Source organism: Triticum aestivum, chromosome 2D, assembly GCF_018294505.1.
Source record: "Triticum aestivum cultivar Chinese Spring chromosome 2D, IWGSC CS RefSeq v2.1, whole genome shotgun sequence".
Classification (NCBI taxonomy): Eukaryota; Viridiplantae; Streptophyta; class Magnoliopsida; order Poales; family Poaceae; genus Triticum; species Triticum aestivum.
In genome coordinates this window covers 617,793,930-617,808,224 of record NC_057799.1, presented here as the reverse complement: position 1 = coordinate 617,808,224, position 14,295 = coordinate 617,793,930, and the positions used below count along the sequence as shown (strand labels likewise).

The 14,295-nt window shown below is 46.5% G+C and overlaps 1 pseudogene; it reads right to left on the bottom strand.

The window, feature by feature from the left end:
- Positions 1-294: 294 nt before the first annotated feature.
- LOC123050436 (post-GPI attachment to proteins factor 3-like) lies at positions 295-6,975 on the bottom strand (annotated as a pseudogene).
- Positions 6,976-14,295: the final 7,320 nt, after the last annotated feature.

Sequence of the window (14,295 nt, the reverse complement as noted above, 5' to 3'; positions counted from 1 at the left end):
AAAAATGGAGAATGGGCTCGAGCTAGGGGAAGGAAACAAAGAGGAGAGAAAGGAGAGCTTGGGCTCGAGCTGGATGAAGCATCTATATATAGGTATTACCAACCGGGACTAAAGGTTCTCGCAGGGGGTCCAGCATGCCACCGCCCCTTTAGTCCTGGTTAGTATCACCAAGCGGGACTAGAGGTCCCATTTGAATCGGGACTAGAGGTGGTCGTGCCCCTGTCCTCTCTTAGCCATTGAAACCGGAACTAATGATCACATTAGTCCCGGGCCCAAACCTAACCGGGACTAATGCTCGGGACTAAAGGTAGTTTTTCTACTAGTGTGATAGAACCGAACAACATAATGACCTTTAATTTACCTGGCCTTCTTAACAAGTGTGAGTGTGGAGGTGCAGAATTCTGCATCATCCTTAATGAAGCTCCACCAAAGATAGGTGAGGGGAACGGTGCTAGCGTGCCACAGCGAATGCGCATCGGCATACCCCTTGTATGGAGAAAAGTCAAACACTTCAAGAAGCATAGCTAGAGCTCCTCCAAACACAACGACCCAAAGCCTGAATCGTGACGGATTACGGGTCACGCCAGCCCAGGTTGCCAATGCTACAATTTGAACCATGCCCATCGCCGCACAAACTTTCATGTTCCATCCTGAAAAGGCTATATATTGAGCTGACCCCCGCGTCGCTCCCACCGGCTGACTTGGGAGAGACAACGCCGCAGCAGCCGGTCCCCCACCCGTTGGCGCCCTCCTCTCCGCCGCTGCTGCTAGCTTGGCCGCGGTGGCCGCGGGCCCCGTCTCCGAAGGTGGCGTGGGGAGACCCGCGGTGGACGCTAGGGCGCCCGATGGACGCGGGACGAGATGGGTCGTTCGCAGCGCGCGGGATCGCGGGCAACAGCCCAGCTGGATACGTGGCTGGCGGCGGCTGACGCGGATGGGCCGGATCTGCGCATGGGTCCCGTGGTGGATGGTGCGGGAGCAGTGGCTGCTCTGCAGGTGGCTGCGTCCTGTTGGCGGATCTGGCCGGCGTTCCTGGATCCGTGCGCGTGGCCTGCCACGGGCACCGCCGCGGGGCTGGTGGCTACTTGGTCTTGCTGCGCGCGGTCGGGGCTCGCCTTGGTTCTCGTTGACCAGACGGGTCGGGGATCCAGACAGGACGCCTCCATTCTGGCACCTCGAGGCGCGGTGGCGGCTGCTGCCCAGCAGCGAGGTGGTGGCTCGCTGCTGGGAGCTTAGGCTGTGTGCAGCAGGTGGAGGGTTGGGCGTGGAAGGACGGCTTCTTGCCTTGTGTGCATCGGATGGTCTCCGGCAAGCACGCAGTGGCGCGCATGGTGCGTGTCAGCGCGACTGATGTATGGCTGCAGCTCGGAACCATGGTGGTTCTTGGCCTTGGGCAGTGTTCCTCTTCTCTTTGTCGGCATGGTGCTCGGCAAGGCACGGCGGCTCGCGCTGCGTCCGGCCGACCACTGGTGGATCTGGCGTCTAGGGATGAAGTTTGGCCGTTGGTGGTCGCCGTGGGATGCGGTTGGCTGCGGCGGCTCGTGGTGCTTCCTCGTCAATGGACTCGATGCAGTGGTCTAGATCTGGCTATGTGCGGCGGTGGAGGCTCTGCAATGGCCCTTCGTGGTTGTGCAGGTGAGCAACCCTTGTCACTCAACCGGTCCATCGAGAGGTTGTCGGATGAACTGTGGCGAAAGCCTTGCTCCATTTGGAGCCGGCGATGGCGACACCTGTTGGCGTCGCTAATCTTCTGGGAGACATCGCTATCATGTTGTTTTACCCTCTTTGCCGGCTATCATGTTGTTTTACCCTCTTTGCCGGCTCCCCGAGGGAAACCCCTAGTCCAGGTTCTCCTAGTACGGATAATGGCGGTGCAACCAGCGCCGCAACCCTTCTTGAAGGCATCATCTTGGGGTTTGCATGGTTGTTGTGCGTGTGTTGCTCGCTACGGAGATGTTGGTGCTGGTGGTGCGGACGGCCGGTTGGGGTCGACGGTGGCTGTTTGGTGGTGTTCTTTGGGGTTCGGCGGCGGTACCTTTGGTGCCGCAGAGCAGCCATTTGTTTTCCCCTTGTGAAGGAGTCTCGCCTTTGTTGCTTTGGACACTCACGACTCTCCCATGGTTGGCCATGTGTTGCGGGGAGCTTCGTGCTCTTCGTGATGTCCCGTTCATCTTTGCTCATTGATGGCGCAAGTTGCCTCCTCAACTTGCTAATCGTCCCGAGTTTTCCGTGGCGAAGCTCCTAGTCAAGGTTCGTGTTCATGGCACTCGTTGATTGTCGATGCTCTTGAGTTGTGTTGTGGGGCTCGGTACGCACGCTAGTGCGGTGCGTTAGGTTCCTTGCAAAGCTCTAGTATTGTGATCTTTTGACGACACCCCACATCTATTTGTCTTTCATGGTGTTGGCCCTGTGTCTGCTAGCTAGGTGTGCCTTGTTTTGGGCATCCTTTTTCTCTCTTCTTCCTTTAGCCTTGCTATTTGTACGGTTTTTAGCCTGGTTTTTCTTATAAACGGGTCAGCTTGTTTAGATTTTCGATCCGGTTTTTCTCATAAACTGGATCAGCCAAGCCTAAGAGGTAACTCTTGGCATTGGCCGCTTTTGTGCAATATATTCAGGTGGGAGATCTCTCCTCCCATTGATTCCTCCAAAAAAAGGCATATATATAAACGCAGATGCACATGAATTAATATGTTTGCCACAAAAGGCAAGGGTGTGTAAGGTAAAAAATATTGAAGACACAATTATTTAGTTCGTTTCTGTCGTCACTGGCTTTTATTTATGACAGGCCCAAACTTGTAACACCACAAAAAAACATGGTAAAAATAACAGCTGCAAGATTGTTAAAATATTTAATGATATATATGTAGGTATGAAGATAACAAAAGATCCAATACCCTAGGAGATGCGAAAGGAACTTTACCGTAGTCAAGCTCGTAGAAGTTAAGATACAAGATGTGTGTTGTGACGAATGCTAGAATAGGTGCAGCAAACATCACCCTGGCAGCCCCCTCCTTGACATTAAAAATTCTTAGCAATGTAAGGATTAAAGAGTAGCCAAGTACGGCCACAGCTGAAGAGTAATCCAATTTCTCGGTCAAGTCAATATCCCTACAAAATGAAGAATGAATGATGCTGAGCAAGATATCAAATATATTATTATGACAGTATGCCCAAGCTTTGATTGAGAAAATGTGCACCTGGTATGGAATACAGAGCTCCAGATCCATGCATTCATTGGTAATATTGCATAGATATGCCATAAGCCAGCGTATTCGTAGTACGTCCTCTTCGTCTGAGGTCTAAGAGGTAGAGTAATCTGTATTTCACTAGCAGGAAGAATGAAAGCCAGCCAGTCAAGTGCATCAATAGGTTGAGAGCAGACAGTGCAGCCGAAAGGGGCTCCTGATAAATACATGGCAAACAAGTTAGTGCTAGTCATCATGGTGAAATACTAGTATCACTACTCATCAACATACAAGCAAATGTTACATGCCTGGAAGACAGAAACACGTTTGAAGGGCCATTTTCCGTGATATTGAACAGGGCTCAGGCCACCTAATCGCCGTTCCTCTTCTCTTCGCATTATGCAGTAGTAGCGGCAGTCTGTCATACAGTTTAGTTGCTTCCACTGCATGCGAAGGGCCTCCTGTGTATACCAAGAACTTCCAGCAGATGTGCTGCCGTTCTCCCGGGACTGGCAGCGATTGATGATGTTGCTTCCAATAATTCCCGTATTCTGACACTCCCCCACACAAGTTCTGCAGGTCAATCACGACGCAAGTTACCAGAAACTTCTAAACAGTGTAACATCATAATGAAGTACAGCCACTAACACGATGTATAACTCCTAACCAATGGTTCTACAATATGTGGCACAAATCAAGGCCGATAAAAAGAAAAATTTCCAACAATAAATGAGGCAACGATGTTACAATAGTTAGCTAAAGGTGATCAGTAGATGCACATCAACTGCTGCAAAAATGAGTTTGTTCGTTACAATTTTCATAAACAAACAAACGTGTAAAAAGACATACTATGTTTTTTCGGATACAAATTTAATGGTTTAATTTTTGTGACACAAAACCCACATTTTATTAGTTAAATTCATGGTCAAACTTGACTTCCAAAAAGAGTGTGTGCCTTCTTTTGGAGTCGGAGGGGAGTACTAACCCAGTATTTCAGCCAAGTCAGCAAGAAACAAAGACATATCTCACAAGTCACAATGAAGTAACTGTTAGATCCTTTGGATCGGTGTAGGCTAGTGATTCGTGCCCCGGCACCCCACCTCTTTATATTGCGCTGGCGACAGGGGCCCACCAACCATGGTTTGGTTGGGCGCCCCCGATCAGAGCGAGATGCAGGGGCCCGTTCGACCCGTTGGGCTCGAATGGGAGAGAGATCAACCTAACAGTAACAAGAAAGGATCAATTATATTGTAACAACTAACAACCATTATAGCAATCCTTAACATAAATAATTTCAGTCACGTCAGTACGAGAGCAAAAACATACTGTATTTCACAATGAAGTAACACGAAAGGATCAAACATATAGTAACAGCCATTGCCACAATAGGTATGATATGTTTATACACTTTCAAATTGCCCTTAAGTAGGTGCGGTAGTATAGTATGGTAACCAGAGTTGCATCTAACAACCTCTAGCTAGTGCTCCTCTGAATCTAATAATAAGTTGTCTGACCTGCGGTGTCTCTGTCTATCTAATATAAGTGTGACGGACTAATTTAGCATGAATACCAATCGTGTATCACCACTTAATCTTTGTGCATCTAATCTAAAGGATGTAAAATGGGAGACAAAATTGTGTAACTCAAAGTATGGCACTTTTTTTTCACACATTATTCCCTCCATCTGAGTGTTTGTCTCTGGATCCACTTAACTGAATCCACCTTTCTACCAATTTACTAACTGCAGTAGAAAGTAGAGTGTGTGTAGCTGAAACTTGACTAATTGTTCATCTGTCGGCCATGAATACAAATTGTGTTTCTTCTATTCTAAAAAGAACGCATCCACAATACTTTAAGGTTCTATTGTTCCATTGTCAAGGCGAAGTCAAATACTAACCATCTTAGATCGACAGTGTCCAGTTTTCCAGTTGAGATATTTGCCAATCAAACTGTAGGATAGTCAATTATGGATTCCAGTACCAATAAGGCAAAGACATCACAATTTGGAGATAGAAAAAGAGAGTCAATATTTTTAACCAACTAGGTAAGATGACGAAGCATTCTGGTGCTTCGAGGTTTATGAGACTGCTAAGGGGCCTACTTGTAAGGTGTGTCTTGTTTAGTTTTATTTCTCCTTCTCATTCATATTCTTTTACACATTTTAATTCACGAGTGCTTATTAAAATTTGTGCACATTAAAAATAAAAATAATAATTACAGTTCCCATTTTTAGATTCATTAATATTTATTAAATTCGTGGATATTTCACGATAATTTTTCAAGTTTGTGCACATTTTAAAATTTTGAAAACTCCCAAAGATTTGAAGCATTCTGGTTCTTCCAGGGTTGTGGGATTGCTGAGGGTCATACATGTCAGGTTGTGCATTGTTTAGTTTTATTTCTCCTTCTCTTTTTAACTTTTACACATTTTAATTCATGAGCTCTTATTAAAATTTGTGAACGTTAAAAAACAAAACTAATTACAATTCACATATTTAGACTCAGTAATATTTATTACATTTTTGGATATTTCACGATCATTTTTAAAGTTTCTTAACTTTCTAAAATTTGAAAAACATATTTAACTTGTGTATTTTAAAAAAAATCATGAATATTTTCTAAAATTCGTGGTATTATAACATTTAATTTGAATACTTTTTTTAAATCCTTGAACATCTTTTCATCAATTCATTTTTTTCAAAATTAAAAAAGACAGACAATTTATTAGTGGGGCAAGCAGAAAAAAGCTAAGCGAGCGAGAGCTTCATGGGCCGGCCCATGTGAGCATTATAACAACAATTCCGCGGTTTCATCGTGGAACAGGAACTCTAAAGATGCTCAAATGACTAACACTGACTAACAACGAGGCCGAAAAGGATAAAGACACCAGCACCACGCACCAACAACTCAATTCTCCTCTCGGAACAAATACTATCTTCAACAAAGATGTACCGGGACGCTTCGTTTATGGTCCTCTCTACAACGAGTGAAGAATCGAGACCTGTTTACGGAGGTGTGTACACAATTGGAGGCTGCGGCGAGGGATACTTTTACCCAACATGGGTGGCGGCATGATCTTAGGATTGGGCCACCTATGCTTTAGGCGTCATACAGATTTCATCTTTGTATTTCGCCTTCTTCTTTTATATTGGCTTGTCGTGAGGACTTTGTTGGTTGTGTGTATTTTAGTTATGCAAAGATCGGGTGTAATGCTTAAACCTTTTAAGTAATAAAGCGCCCTTTTTCGAGAAAAAAATACGAACAAAAAGACATTGCCGGAATATAATTTAAAGACAAGTTAACACAGATAAAACCAAACAAAACAACCGATTGCAATAATCTACTAGATATAAAAGAATTCTCCGATGAGTAAAGAACGGCGCAGAGAAGCGTGTTTTAGCCTCTAGTATATATATAGAAGATGAACAGTGCTAGTACTACGTATGATATATCTGAGATTTAATTACTAGACTAGAATTACAAGCAATAATCATGAACCACTGCCCAGCTTGGGCCCCTTTCTTATTAGAAAAACTGCAAAATTCCAGAACCAACTTATCCAGCAAGGCCTGGAATCAAGCATAGGAAAATAAACAGCAACCTGGTGCAATGGTACATCATGTGCAACAGCAACAGGAGATGAGTCAAGAAGTGTGTGTGTGTGTGTGTCACCTCGCATGTAGTGCGGATCAGCATCTCCCGGGCTGGCCTGGACGGAGACGGAGACGAATATCCCAGGGAGTGCAAGAAGGGAAGCCAATCCAACTACCCACAGGCTGCTTCCGGCCATCCCTCACAGCAAGCAAGCAGCAGCTATGGATTCGTTGGTTACTGGCCAAAGGGATCTTGACTACACCTACACCTACACGGCAGTCCAGTCCAAAAATGAGATATGTAAATTCGCCATTTTGGAAAAGCAGAAACGCATATCTAGAAATAGAAGCTAGCTTCTTCTTCTTCTTCTTTGCTCTCCCGAGGATGCCCGCGAGTGCCAAGTGGAGATCTAGACCGGCGAGCGAGTAGAGTAGAGGACGACTTGGACCACCAGGAATGGAAGGATGCAGAGGAGGACGAAACGAAGGTCCCCCGCCGCCGTCCCTCCCTGCTGCTCGGCGGCTACGCTATGCCCAAGCTAGATGCAGCCTGCAGCCTGCAGCGACCGACCGCCGCCGGCAGAATCGGAGGTCGAGTGTATAGCTGGCCTGGGCCCTTTTTTTCGGGCCGGCCCGTGAGCACGCCGGCACGGCCCGCCTTGGGCCAGACACGGCACGGGCTAAACGGGCCGGGCCCAGCATGCGGCACGCCCTGAGCCGTGCCTGGGCCTGGAGGCTGGGCACGCGGGCCGGCACGGCACGGCCCGATTACTTTTTTTATTTTTTTTATACATAGGCTAAAAACGCTCAGTGCGTCAAATAATAGGCTGAAAATATGCGGTCCACCGTGCTAAACGGGCCAACGTGCCAGCCCGTTTACTAACTGGGCCGTACCTGGGCCTGGCGCGCAGCACGCGGGCCGGCACGGCATGGCCTGTATAGTAATCGTGCCCTGGCAGGCCGTGCCGGGCCAGGCACGATTACGATGGGCCGGGCCGTGCCGTGCCGGGCCGGCCCGTTTGGCCAGGTATGGTCGAGTGGGTGGGTGGCTAGGTTAGATTTTTCTTCTTTTCTTTTCTTTGTGGGCCAGGCCGGGCTATTTTCAAGCTGGAAACACAAGTCCGAGCCCAGCCAAAAAATGCAGTGAATCAAGGCCGGACAACCCCTCAAAAACAAATTCAAGGCTACACGTGACCGGCTGATCTTTCAAAAGATTAATTAACCGGGTCGCAAGCCGTTGGATCCACCATGGAATAGTTGTTCGATCCGACAAACAAGGTTTGCACCATGGGCCATGTTGTGCTTGGTCCGATCCAACTGATGAGGTTTGCAACATGGGTCATGTTGTGCTCGGAGGTTTACAAAAGGGATCATGTTGCGCGCGAAGGTTTGCACGACAAGTGCTTGGCCCATGACGCACTTGAAGGTTTTGCAACCAGACATTTCCAACATAAGCCATGTTGCCACTGCAACAGGCCCTCCTTAGCCGACGGAGAAAGCGAGTGAACACACAAAGAAAACCAAAGAGAAATAAAAGAAACTAAAAAATGAAGAAAAAAACTAGTACAATGACTGAACAAAACCACAAGTGTCGATAGCAAAACATAGCGAATGAAATAAAACACGAAAAATGGGTCGGTGCAGTAGCTACAGGCGGGAGGGGGATTCTTCAGGAGCAATAGAGATGCTATACTCCCTATAAGCGAGATGTGGCCTTCGCGCAGGGCGTACACCCCCTGCTCACATGATCTAAGTCAGACGCGGCCCAATATCTCTCCTTCCAATGGTTTTTGGGATGGATTTCTATGGTCTTTCTTTCATCGTTATTTTCGTTATGTTTTTTAATTTTAAAAAATATAATTTTTTTATTTCTTTAACTTTTTAAAAATCATGAATTTTCTTCAACTTTTTGTGACCAGTTTAAAATATGCGAACTTTTTTCAAATTGATGAACAATTTTTAAAGTTGTTAACACTTTTAAAATTCATGAACATTTTTTCAGATTCATGAACATTTTTTCAGATTCATGAACATTTTCCAAATTCTTGAACTTTAAAAAATTGTAAAAAAAAAATCAACTTCATGTTTTTTCTCCAAAATTCAATGGTCAACAGCCATCGTGAGCGGTCAATGCTTGGGTGTCAAGGGTGAATAGTCAATGGTCAGCGGTCCAATAGTGTCGTGGGCTGCGACCCATATAGTGCGGCTGTGTCCACAAAAAGCCTAGCGGGTGCTTATTTCCTTTTTATCCTTAGCATCTAGCCAAGTTTTTGATGGGCTGAAATAATGAAATATTGGCTCGCCTTTGGTTGATTGTGATTTCAAGCTTAGAGTTCTTGCGTTGCTACTTATTTGTTGTTGAAAGGCGCATTATCGAACTGAATCTGTCAGTATGAGTGTATTTTTTTTTCTTTTGAACTTAAGAAACCATAGGGGTGCACCTAAAAATGTTATTTTTTATTTTTTATTTTTTTAGAAATGGAGGAGGACACCCGGCCTCTGCATCTGGACGATGCATGCAGCCACTTTATTAATTATTCACATAAGACCTTACAAAATCATACAACAGTAAGACTAAAGCCACCGTCTAGGCAACATCTATCGCTAGTCCTATCCAGTTGATGTAGGGATGTTGATAGTCTGGGCCTAATACCAAACAGACCTTGCAGCCAAACCTAACATCCAAGACCTGAGGTCCCAACTAGGACGCCTGCTGGGTATGGGGCACCCACCAGTCCGGCGCACTCCTCAACCAGGACGCCTGCCGGGTATGAGGCCGCCAGAACCACCTGCCACCAATTCATCTTCAAAGTTGTACTGTTGCATCTACCGTGCCAGGTCTCTCTGCCATCGACGCCACCACGACGCCAGACAGCATCGTCCTCCTGCGCGAGTCCATCCTCGTACATCGAGCGCCGAGTCTCCACTGCGCCACGCCGCCGAGATCCGCCGACATCAATGTGTAGGATGAAGCACCGCTCCACCAAGAAAGCCGCCCACTGGTCCCTCGATCCCGTGTACGCCTCCAAGAATGATGCCCCAAGGAGGAAACGACACCAACGCGCCGCCGTCATCCGATCTACTGATCTAGGGTTTTCCCCGGAGGTAGCAGATAGCTGTCTTGAACTTCTCCTTGGTGATGCCTTCAAGAAGGAAACGTCGCATACCAGCGCCGTCACCGCCGGCCTTGGCCAGGTTTTCACCCAGATCTGAAAAGAGGACCTCCATCAAACAACTTGTACACAAACCGCCGCCATGGCTGCCGGGGACTGGGCGGAGAATCCAGGCCGCCGCCACCTGACCGGCCATGGCACCACCATGGTGCCTAGGCCGGTGTCGTCAGGCCCACCATGCCCACCTGTAGACGCTCACCAGATCCATCGGCCCGCCGAAGCCCATCTGGGTACGGCAAGATCCGCGATCTGGGCCGCCGCCACAGGGGCTCCTCTGTTGGGGAACGTAGTAATTTCAAAAAAATTCCTACGCACACACAGGATCATGGTGATGCATAGCAACGAGAGGAGAGAGTGTTGTCCACGTACCCTCGTAGACCGAAAGCGGAAGCGTTAGCACGACGCGGTTGATGTAGTTGTACGTCTTCACGATCCGACCGATCAAGTACCGAACGTACGGCACCTCCGAGTTCAGCACACGTTCAGCTCGATGACGTCCCTCGAACTCCGATCCAGGCGAGCTTTGAGGGAGAGTTCCGTCAGCACGACGGCGTGGTGACGATGATGATGTTCTACCGACGCAGGGCTTCGCCTAAGCACCGCTACGATATTATCGAGGTGGACTATGGTGGAGGGGGGCACCGCACACGGCTAAGAGATCCAAGGGATCAATTGTTGTGTCTAGAGGTGCCCCCTGCCCCCGTATATAAAGGAGCAAAGGGGGGAGGCGGCCGGCCAGGAGGAGGCGCGCCAGGGAGGAGTCCTACTCCCACCGGGAGTAGGATTCCCTCCTTTCCTAGTTGGAGTAGGAGAAGGGGGGAGGAGGAGGGAGAGGGGAAGGAAAGGGGGGCGCCGCCCCCCCTCCTTGTCCAAACTGGACTAGAGGGGGAGGGGGCGCGCGGCCTGCCCTGGCCGACCCTCCTCTTCTCCACTAAGGCCCATCTTGGCCCATTAAACCCCCGGGGGGTTCCGGTAACCCCCGGTACTCCGGTAAAATCCTGATTTCACCCGGAACACTTCTGATATCCAAATATAGGCTTCCAATATATCAATCTTTATGTCTCGACCATTTCGAGACTCCTCGTCATGTCCGTGATCACATCCGGGACTCCGAACTATCTCCGGTACATCAAAACACATGAACTCATAATATAACCGTCATCGAACTTTAAGCCTGCGGACCGTACGGGTTCGAAAACTATGTAGACATGACCGGGACATGTCTCCAGTCAATAACGAATAGCGGAACCTGGATGCTCATATTGGCTCCTACATATTCTACGAAGATCTTTATCGGTCAAACCGCATAACAACATACGTTGTTCCCTTTGTCATCGGTATGTTACTTGCCCGAGATTCGATCGTCGGTATCTTAATACCTAGTTCAATCTCGTTACCGGCAAGTCTCTTTACTCATTCCGTAATACATCATCCCGCAACTAACTCATTAGTTGCAATGCTTGCAAGGCTTATGGTGATGTGCATTACCGAGTGGGCCCAGAGATACCTCTCCGACAATCGGAGTGACAAATCCTAATCTCGAAATACGCCAACCCAACAATTACCTTCGGAGACACCTGTAGAGCACCTTTATAATTACCCAGTTATGTTGTGACGTTTGGTAGCACACAAAGTGTTCCTCCGGTAGACGGGAGTTGCATAATCTCATAGTCATAGGAACATGTATAAGTCATGAAGAAAGCAATAGCAGAATACTAAACGATCGAGTGCTAAGCTAACAGAATGGGTAAAGTCAATCACATCATTCTCCTAATGATGTGATCACGTTAATCAAATGACAATTCATGTCAATGGCTAGGAAACATAACCATCTTTGATCAACGAGCTAGTCAAGTAGAGGCATACTAGTGACACTCTGTTTGTCTATGTATTCACACAAGTATTATGTTTCCGGTTAATACAATTCTAGCATGAATAATAAACATTTATCATGATATAAGGAAATAAATAATAACTTTATTATTGCTTCTAGGGCATATTTCCTTTAGTCTCCCACTTGCACTAGAGTCAATAATCTAGATTACACAGTAATGATTCTAACACCCATGGAGCCTTGGTGTTGATCATGTTTTGCTCATGGAAGAGGCTTAGTCAACGGGTCTGCAACATTCAGATCCGTATGTATCTTGCAAATTTCTATGTCTCCCACCTGGACTTGATCCCGGATGGAGTTGAAGCGTATCTTGATGTGCTTGGTTCTCTTGTGAAATCTGGATTCCTTTGCCAAGGCAATTGCACCAGTATTGTCACAAAAGATTTTCATTGGACCCGACGCACTAGGTATGACACCTTGATCGGATATGAACTCCTTCATCCAGCTTCCGAAGCAGCTATGTACTCCGCTTCACACGTAGATCCCGCCACAACGCTTTGTTTAGAACTGCACCAACTTACAGCTCCACCGTTCAATGTAAATACGTATCCGGTTTGCGATTTAGAATCATCCGGATCAGTGTCAAAGCTTGCATCGACGTAACCATTTACGACTAGCTCTTTGTCACCTCCATAAATGAGAAACATATCCTTAGTCCTTTTCAGGTATTTCAGGATGTTCTTGACCGCTGTCCAGTGATCCACTCCTGGATTACTTTGGTACCTCCCTGCTAAACTTATAGCAAGGCACACATCAGGTCTGGTACACAGCATTGCATACATGATAGAACCTATGGCTGAAGCATAGGGAACATCTTTCATCTTCTCTCTATCTTCTGCAGTGGTCGGGCATTGAGTCTTACTCAACTTCACACCTTGTAACACAGGCAAAAACCCTTTCTTTGCTTGATCCATTTTGAACTTCTTCAAAACTTTGTCAAGGTATGTGCTTTGTGAAAGTCCAATTAAGCATCTTGATCTATCTCTATAGATCTTGATGCCCAATATATAAGCAGCTTCACCGAGGTCCTTCATCGAAAAACTCTTATTCAAGTATCCCTTTATGCTATCCAGAAATTCTATATCATTTCCAATCAGCAATATGTCATCCACATATAATATCAGAAATGCTACAGAGCTCCCACTCACTTTCTTGTAATACAGGCTTCTCCAAAAGTCTGTATAAAACCATATGCTTTGATCACACTATCAAAGCGATTATTCCAACTCCGAGAGGCTTGCACCAGTCCATAAATGGATCGCTGGAGCTTGCACACTTTGTTAGCTCCCTTTGGATCGACAAAACCTTCCGGTTGCATCATATACAACTCTTCTCCCAGAAATCCATTCAGGAATGCAGTTTTGACATCCATTTGCCAAATTTCATAATCATAAAATGTGGCAATTGCTAACATGATTCGGACAGACTTAAGCATCGCTACGGGTGAGAAAGTCCCATCGTAGTCAATCCCTTGAACTTGTCGAAAATGCTTTGCAACAAGTCGAGCTTTATAGACAGTAACATTACCGTCAGCGTCAGTCTTCTTCTTGAAGATCCATTTATTCTCAATGGCTTGCCGATCCTCGGGCAAGTCAACCAAAGTCCACACTTTGTTCTCATACATGGATCCCATCTCAGATTTCATGGCCTCAAGCCATTTTGCGGAATCTGGGCTCACCATCGCTTCTTCATAGTTCGTAGGTTCGTCATGGTCTAGTAACATGACCTCTAGAACAAGATTACCGTACCACTCTGGTGCGGATCTTACTCTGGTTGACCTACGAGGTTCAGTAACAACTTGATCTGAAGTTTCATGATCATCATCATTAACTTCCTCACTAATTGGTGTAGGTGTCACAGGAACCAGTTTCTGTGATGAACTACTTTCCAATAAGGGAGCAGGTATAGTTACCTCATCAAGTTCTACTTTCCTCCCACTCACTTCTTTCGAGAGAAACTCCTTCTCTAGAAAGGATCCAAATTTAGCAACAAAAGTCTTGCCTTCGGATCTATGATAGAAGGTGTACCCAACAGTTTCCTTTGGGTATCCTATGAAGACACATTTCTCCGATTTGGGTTCGAGCTTATCAGGTTGAAGCTTTTTCACATAAGCATCGCAGCCCCAAACTTTAAGAAACGACAACTTTGGTTTCTTGCCAAACCACAGTTCATAAGGTGTCATCTCAACGGATTTTGATGGTGCCCTATTTAACGTGAATGCACCCGTCTCTAAAGCATAACCCCAAAAAGATAGCGGTAAATCAGTAAGAGACATCATAGATCGCACCATATCTAGTAAAGTACGATTACGACGTTCGGACACACCATTACGTTGTGGTGTTCCGGGTGGCGTGAGTTGCGAAACTATTCCGCATTGTTTCAAATGAAGACCAAACTCGTAACTCAAATATTCTCCTCCACGATCAGATCGTAGAAACTTTATTTTTTTT